Source organism: Anser anser (genome assembly GCF_964211835.1).
Source record: "Anser anser genome assembly, chromosome: 13".
Taxonomy (NCBI): domain Eukaryota; kingdom Metazoa; phylum Chordata; class Aves; order Anseriformes; family Anatidae; genus Anser; species Anser anser.
Window position 1 is genome coordinate 22,802,530 of NC_139734.1, and position 7,256 is coordinate 22,809,785.

Below are 7,256 nucleotides of genomic sequence, written 5' to 3' on the forward strand. Positions count from 1 at the left end.
ACGGCTTCACTTCCACCCCATGCTTGGGGAAGAAGACACCCTGGGAGGTGTGCGGGGCTGGGGGTGCACAGCACTGGCAGCGCTGGGTCCCCCCAGAGCTCATGGGGGCTGCCGGATTTCCCTGCTTGCCTCCTGAGCCAAACCTCCCCCCGGCACCGAGGCGAGCTGGTCGGTGGGGCAGGCGCCCGTCGGCAGGCTGGATGGCACGGCGGGGCTCTCCGTGCCCGGGCGCTGGCTCTGTACTCAGAGCAGAAACCCAAGGCCCTTGTTACCAGCTGCCTCCAGCAGCCGATTAGGCATCTGCAAATACTCGGGACTCAGGTAGCTTAATTAGCATTTCTCTTGGTTGCGAGGCACAGGCACCCAGATGGCACAGCGCACGCCCACGGGTTCCTCTCGGTGTTTTCTTTTGGAGCCTCACCACCTGGGGATGGGGTTGGCGAGCCGAAGCTTCTTGTCTCCTCTTCAAGCAGTTTGTCATAAACCTTCTGGGGACGTGAGCTCGGCACTTTCCATCTACATGTGGGTGCTCACAGAGGTGTGGGGCTGCCCCAGATGCGGACAGCGGGCAGCGTGCACGCCCGGCACGGCCAGCCCGATGGGAAGCACCCGCCTCTGCTTTTCCAGCCACGGCGGGTCCGAGCACTGGGGGAGCAAAGCTTCACCGGTCCAGGCAATTACTCAGGGATTTATCATTCAAAACTGAAAACCAAGCCTATAAATAACCAGGATCTCTGTCTTAATGGCTGCATTTCAGCGTATTTTTAATTATCATTTTATGAATGGGTGCATTAGAGTATATTTAAATACCAACTTAGCCGTGCTGTTAATGAGGCAGGATTGTTATAGGCCAGGTCTGGCTATATATTACGTTGGTATATACATATGCTTCGACATCACATTTAAAAATTAGCTATTTCAAGCGTAAAATTATAATTGGTTTGTCTAATAAAAGGATAAATAAATATCTATTTAACTTCATTACTGTCAAAGGCAGGAGGCTTTTCTCCATTGTCTCCTTAGGGCTTTATGGCAGAAAAGCTAATTAGCTGTAATTGGGTGGATCCGAGGCGAATGAGGCCGGCGCAGCAGCGGCGCTGGCTGGGAATGGGGCACCGGGGCCTTTCCCGGGCTGGTGCCCCCACCTCGAATATCGCTGCGCACCCACCGCACGAGCAGCCGGGGGGGGGCCCTGCCTGGCGCTGCTTCGGGGCTGGGGGCAGCTCCGCGGGGTCAACCAGGAGCACTGGCCTCAGCGGGGCTGCTCCAGCCCCAGCCCCTCGCCGTCAGCCCATGCACGAACCCTGACCCCAAGGAGGGTTTGCCATGGCCCTAATGAGCCCCATCACCACCCAGGCTGCGCTCCCCACCCCATGCCTGATGCTCCCTCTCCTTTCGTTTCCCTTCTCTTCCACAGCTCCCCACCAGACACCTCCCTCCTGGCAGCCCCGGGATGTGCGAGAGCCTTGGCGGATGGCAGGGAGCTGCCGCGCAGAGCTGCCTGTGTGCATGTGTATAAATTTCCTTTGCATATGTTATTTGACACGAGGGGAGAGAGAGGAGCAGGCCTGACACCCGTAGCAAATCACCAAGCTGCCAACAAAATCTTTCCTTTTTATTTTTTCATGAAAAGGAGAAAGATGGAATTTTAATAATTGCCCGTTCTCCCCTAATGATGAGCGCCGGGCCGGGGGGAGCACGCCTGCGCGGGGGGGCATTAGCATGGAGGACGCTGTCTGGGTTTTGCTTATCAGTTCTGCTTGTTGAGCGTGTTCCAGGGATGGAAGAAACTCCGACAGACAGCGTGGAAAATTAATTTTTAATGCCTTTTATTAGCGCTTAAGCCATTCTGAGAGGATGAAATAATCCCTGTTTAGGTGGAGTGGCAAAGGTCTGGGAGGGCTGTCAGGAGGCTGAGTCACTCCAGAGGCCAAAATTAACAAAATCCATCTTCCTGCTCCTTCGGCTGGGGCTGGGACCTCGGGGGCACGCTGCCCACCCACCCCAGGGCTGTGCTGCTTTGACACGTGTCCGGCTTCACCGCCTGGGGCAGGGAGGAAGGGTCCTTGTCCTGGCCTCCCCGGCCTCCATCACTCAGCGTGGCACCAGGAACAGCCCTTGGTGGGCATGGGAAACAGCTGCATCGAGGCACGAGAAAGGGGAGGTTCCCCCACCTGGGCTCAAACTCCCTTTCCATAGGAAAATTTCTGCCAAAATAGTCCAGCCATTTCCCACAGTGACAGAGAAACCTTTTTACTTTTTTTCCCCCACGTTAATAACCGTCCTATTGCTTCACGGAGGAATTAATATGCCTCGTGCTTGAGAGCTGAACGCTGCCCTGGCAGAGGGCTGCTCCGGTGTCAGAGCTGCGATCCTGTGGGAAGGCCAGCATGGGTTCGTGTAATTAAAAACTGTATCATGACACATGCTCACAAGAGGGCTGATTTAGACTTGTACAAATGACCCCTTTTGTTCTTGTAATGTATTCTTTTCTTCCAGCTACTTTCCTTTCAGGGCATGTACCAAGCACCGGTAATGTATTCTCTGCCCGCTTTCAATGAATTTTCTCTCTCACCCACACACGTGTGCACACATGGACACACACGAGCGTACCTCCATGCCTGCACACGCGTGGACACAGCACTGCCGAGCGCCCCACCTGGGCAGGAGATCCAGCCACAGCAGCTCGGTGGCCACCATGGGGCTGAGGTCCTGGGGACGGTGCTGTGTGCCCCATCCCAGCCTGGATGTCCCCAGATCTCCGCTGTGGGGTGAGCGCTGTGCATGCCCACCTTCACCAGCACCCCCTCGCTCTGGTGTTCACCCAGGGATGCCGGTGCCCTCTCCCCAGGGGGAAGGAAGCTCCAGAGAGCCTCTTCATGTGACGAATTTTAATGTTTCTCTCCACATTCAGCCCAAGTGAAAATCCCTTCAAAGCACGAGCCCAGCGCAGCAGAACTAATTTGAAATGTCACTGAGGTCAAGCCCGGCTTCCCCAGCCATTAACCTGCTTCTCAAGCTGCACACTTCATATTTATTTACATAGCCACATATTTATTTAAGCCTCAGATCCCAGATCCAGGGAGGGACACGGGGGTCTGCAGAGGCGAGGAAGCCCCGAGCTGCTTCCACTGGACAGAGAGGGGGAACTCTTCTGGGGGGCTTCATCCCCAGAGTGACCCAGGGAGGACAAGGAGGGACTTTGGAGAATTGGGTGCTCCAGCCCAGCTCTTCTGGTTTAGGTTTTCTTCATCTGCCCCTGCCCAGGAACAGCAGCTTTCCCTTTCTAGGATCTTTCACTGGCATAACTCGGAGCAGATTTACCCCAGCCAACAACGCTGATTCGCAGCAGCTTTGAGCCCCTTACGTTTTCAGCCTTTGCTTCTGTTCCCTGATAGATGACAAAGTGCAGGGACAGCGGGAAGGTTTCTGTGCATGCACTTTCTTCCAAAGTTCGGTCATTTGCCCGTTTTGTGTCCCACCTCTCAGCCTGGTGGACCACAACGCTTGGAGAAGGCCTGGGCCCAAGCTCCACCAGCTGCCACCCCATCGTGGTTCCAGTCCCCCGATGGCTACCTTTGGTGTTGCTGCAGCTCTGCACTGCCCGCAGATAACACAGGAGGCCCCGTTGCCCCCCTCTCCGCTGCCTTGCCCCTCGCAGCCCAGCCCTTGTGCCCTGGTGGAGCAGCCCCCCCGGCACAAGAGGGGACAGCCCGGTCCACGCTGCACCAGGGGCACGTTCCCCATCGTGAGCTGCTCTGGGGGAGAAGGCTCTCCTGAGAGCACCAACATCTTACTAAATGCTTTTCCATTAGGATGTGCCAATTAGGAGATTAAAACCTCCTGCTGAGACATGCCTGGGCCCAGCTGGGACTGCTTATGTGTGAGTGGGTGCAGAGCAGGGCCCTGGGAAAAGGGGGAGCCGGGCAGAGGCTGTGCAGGAGGGGTGGGGAGGGCCCAGCAGCAGTGTGTCTTCAGTCCTGGGGGCCTTGTGCATCCCCTGGTCTGCCTCGTGTCTGCAGGCCCTCTGCTGGGGATGTAGGATGGGATTCTCACCCTTCATACCCGGTGTGGTCCCATGTCCTGGCTGCCCCCTAGACCCAGGGGAGGTGTGGGGAGCCCTGTGTGGATGGGGGGGGAGCTGCAGCAGCCGGGGCTGTCTCCCCATCTTCCTTCCTGCTGGGCAGGAGCTTGTGTAGCAGGGCCTGACCTTTATTTTTCTTTTTTTAGTTTTGTTCTCGTTGCTCACTTACATGTTAATTCAAGGCTGTGGAGCTGGCTAGCCTGTGGTTTAAAAAAAATAAAAATCAAGAGCTCTGGCAGGGTATTAAAAGAGTTCATAGTAACTTGAAATTAGTAGGATGATCTGAGACAGATGTGAAAGAGGGAAGAGGAACTTGCTTGCTGTGTATCCTCTCTGCTGCTGTTTGAAAGACACTAATTTGATTTTTTTTTTTTCTTCAAAAGCAGACACCTCTCAGTTTGGTAATGAAAACCCATTTCTCTTATGATATTCCAGCACCTTCTTCTCTTGCTTTCTTCTCCTTCCAGTGTGCCCTGATGACCTGCAGGGCTGTGGGCAGCCAGTTATGGCACTGGCTCAGCTCCACCATGGCAATCGCTGTGCCCAGGGGACGTGTCCTGGCCCCCAGAGCTCTTGGTGTCACGGTGAGTTTGTGGCTGGCCCCATCCCCTGCAAGGCTCTGGGGTCAGCTGGGCTTCCGTGGGCCGGCAGGAGGATGCCACTTGCCCGGGAAGGCTGTTGTGTGCTGAGCTGGTGGCAGCAGGGTGTCTGCCCCTGCCTCGGCTCTCCCAGCTGCTCGGTCCCTTTCCCCACGGGACTGGATCCTGGCCACCGCGTGCAGGAGAGCATGGCAGGAGGCACAGAGCAGGCCTGCGGTGCTGCACCGCTGCCCGGAGGTGCTCCTGGGCTGGGTGCCCCGGCGGGAGTGGGAGGCAGACAAGGCTGAGCCTCCTCCTGCTCTGAGCCTCCTCCTGCTAACACCGTGTGTTATTGAGTCAAGCGGAGCTGGAGAGCACCCAGGGTCACCGGCTGGAAATGTGCAGGAGATAATCCAAAAAGGCAAGTGTCTGCCAGCCGCTCAGGTGTTAGCAGAAGTTAATGAGAGTCTCGGTGTCTGATCTCTTGCAATCAATTCCACTTCCTATCACTCGGCGAGAGGTGAACATCCATGCCGCTGTGATGCTGCTAGCTCTGGGTGATGTGCCTGCTTTCAGCCTTGATGCCGAAGGAAATTGCTGGATAACATTGCTGTGCTGCTGGAGGCAGGGCTTGGGGAGCAGGATTGTTCTCCTGGATGGCCCAGCTCAATGGGAAGACTTCTGTTCAAGGTAAAATCACCCACAAAAACTGCTCCCTGTCCTCCACAATATCAAATCTCGGTTAGGAGAAAATGTGCAAAGACACCAGCAAAGATGGATGCAGTGCAGGGGGGCAGCACGGCACACACCAAGCTTGCTGTTTGTTCACTCCCAGCAGAAGACCTGCCAATTTTTGTTCTCCGAGTGTGGACTTTTTTGCAGAGTACTAATGCAGTGAGAGGGGTCCTTAAACCGGTGCTGCGCAGTGGTGCGGGGTGGGCGTCTGGGGGATGCTCCCACCTGCCAAAGTGCAGGCAGAAGGGACCTGTTCTGGGGCACCAAGGCCTTCAGAAATCCTCCCTGATGGAGGAAGCAGCAGAACAAGGAGACACATCTCTAAGATCGTGCTTTGATTATTTTCCTTTGCTAAAAGCAGCTCTGCGATGGATTTTCACTGCTCAGGATCGGTTACTGTTTTGCCAGCCTTGACATGGGGCCTGCAGGTCCTGCAATAAATGGGATCAGTGCCACGTTTCGTCTGGTCCCCGTCACCTGCTCGGAGACCTACCCTGAGAGGTAAATCACCGGGGCCTCGCTGCAGCATGAGGCTCACGCTCTGAAAGGAGGAGCGTTGGTGGCCTGTCCCCAGCCACTCTCATTACCTGAGTTACCATCTTCTGACCCAGCCAGGTTTTAGCTCTTTTTCTTTCCACACCAAATGTGGGATTGCTGCTGTCAGTGGGGGGATCCTAAAGGTGGGGCTGGGAGGTGGAGAGGGGACAAAAGGACACTCGTGTGCAGGCAGGGGGCTCTGAAAGATGCCCTTGGTTGTCTCCACTGGCATCTGCAAAGGTGGCCTCTCACATGGCATCAGAAGCAATTGATGTGCCCATGAACGCTGCCTTGTTTTTCACTTGGAAAAGTAAAATTGCTGCCTCTGGAGCCAGAGGTCCCGAAGGTATCAGGAGTGCAGACTTCTTTGCTCCCAACTGGCACGAGCTATTTTCCAGATAGCTTCAAAACCATGATGGCAGACAGCCCTTACTGCTCCCAGGGGGCCATTAGTGCTGGCTCTCACTTACCCTGCGCATCTGGTGGCAGCAGCAAAGATGCCACAGGCAAGAAAAGAGAGGATAGCCCCAGGGAAATGCCACGCTTTGGCGCTTTCAGAAACCTCTTCTTGCCGATCCCACCCCACGGGATGGGGAAGAGGCAGAGGCAGTGATCAGGGCCCTTCCCGGGGCCGCGGAGCAGGAGGAAGCAGCTGCAGCACAGCCTGAGCCTTCAGATGCTTTGGGCGGTGCTTCCAAGGCCCTTGTTTTCTATTGCTGCCCCAAACCTGTCTGTCTGTCAGGCTGTTGCCCAGCCTCCCCTCGTGCCCGTGGAAGTGGCAGGCCAGTCTCCTGCGAGCATTGCATCCCTGTCTTGCTGAGGGCAGTAAGGAGGGAAACTGCTCAGTTTGTGCCAGCCTCCTAGGAGCATGGCTTCCTGCTTTGCTTTTCTAAACCGTGCAGGGTCATCTTCCTCTCCTCGGTGCTCATCGCATAAGCTGCCTCGGGTGCTCTCACCTCTTGTGTTGGGAGCAGCGAGGCCGGGTTTGAGATGCGTGGCAGCAAGTTTACCTGGCACTCGCTGCTGTTGGGGCATCTGTTCCAGCAGCCACCGCAGCCCCGCACCTGGGCTGGGCAGCACGAGGCGCTGTGAAATCCTCCCCTTCCTCCCCTGACCTCTCTCAGATGGGCTCTGCGGAGCCCTGTCTGCCTCCCAGCACCCTGCCATCAGCGCCGGATGGCCCCAGATCGCTCACTCTTGCTGGCTGAGTGCTTTAATGGAAACCCAGCCAAGATCATTTTTCTCTAGCCACAGGGTACGCGGCACGACCTTAGATGGCACATTTAGTTTCTGCAGGATCCAACGAAGCCAAACAGCCCTCT

At 56.1% G+C, this 7,256-nt stretch overlaps 1 long non-coding RNA gene across 1 annotated transcript; it reads left to right on the forward strand.

The window, feature by feature from the left end:
* The first annotated feature begins 3,954 nt into the window (after positions 1-3,954).
* Positions 3,955-6,829, forward strand: LOC310880953. The gene is made up of 2 exons (XR_014572014.1): positions 3,955-4,068; positions 4,552-6,829. It is a non-coding gene; the product is annotated as an uncharacterized lncRNA (long non-coding RNA).
* The last annotated feature ends 427 nt before the right edge of the window (positions 6,830-7,256 follow it).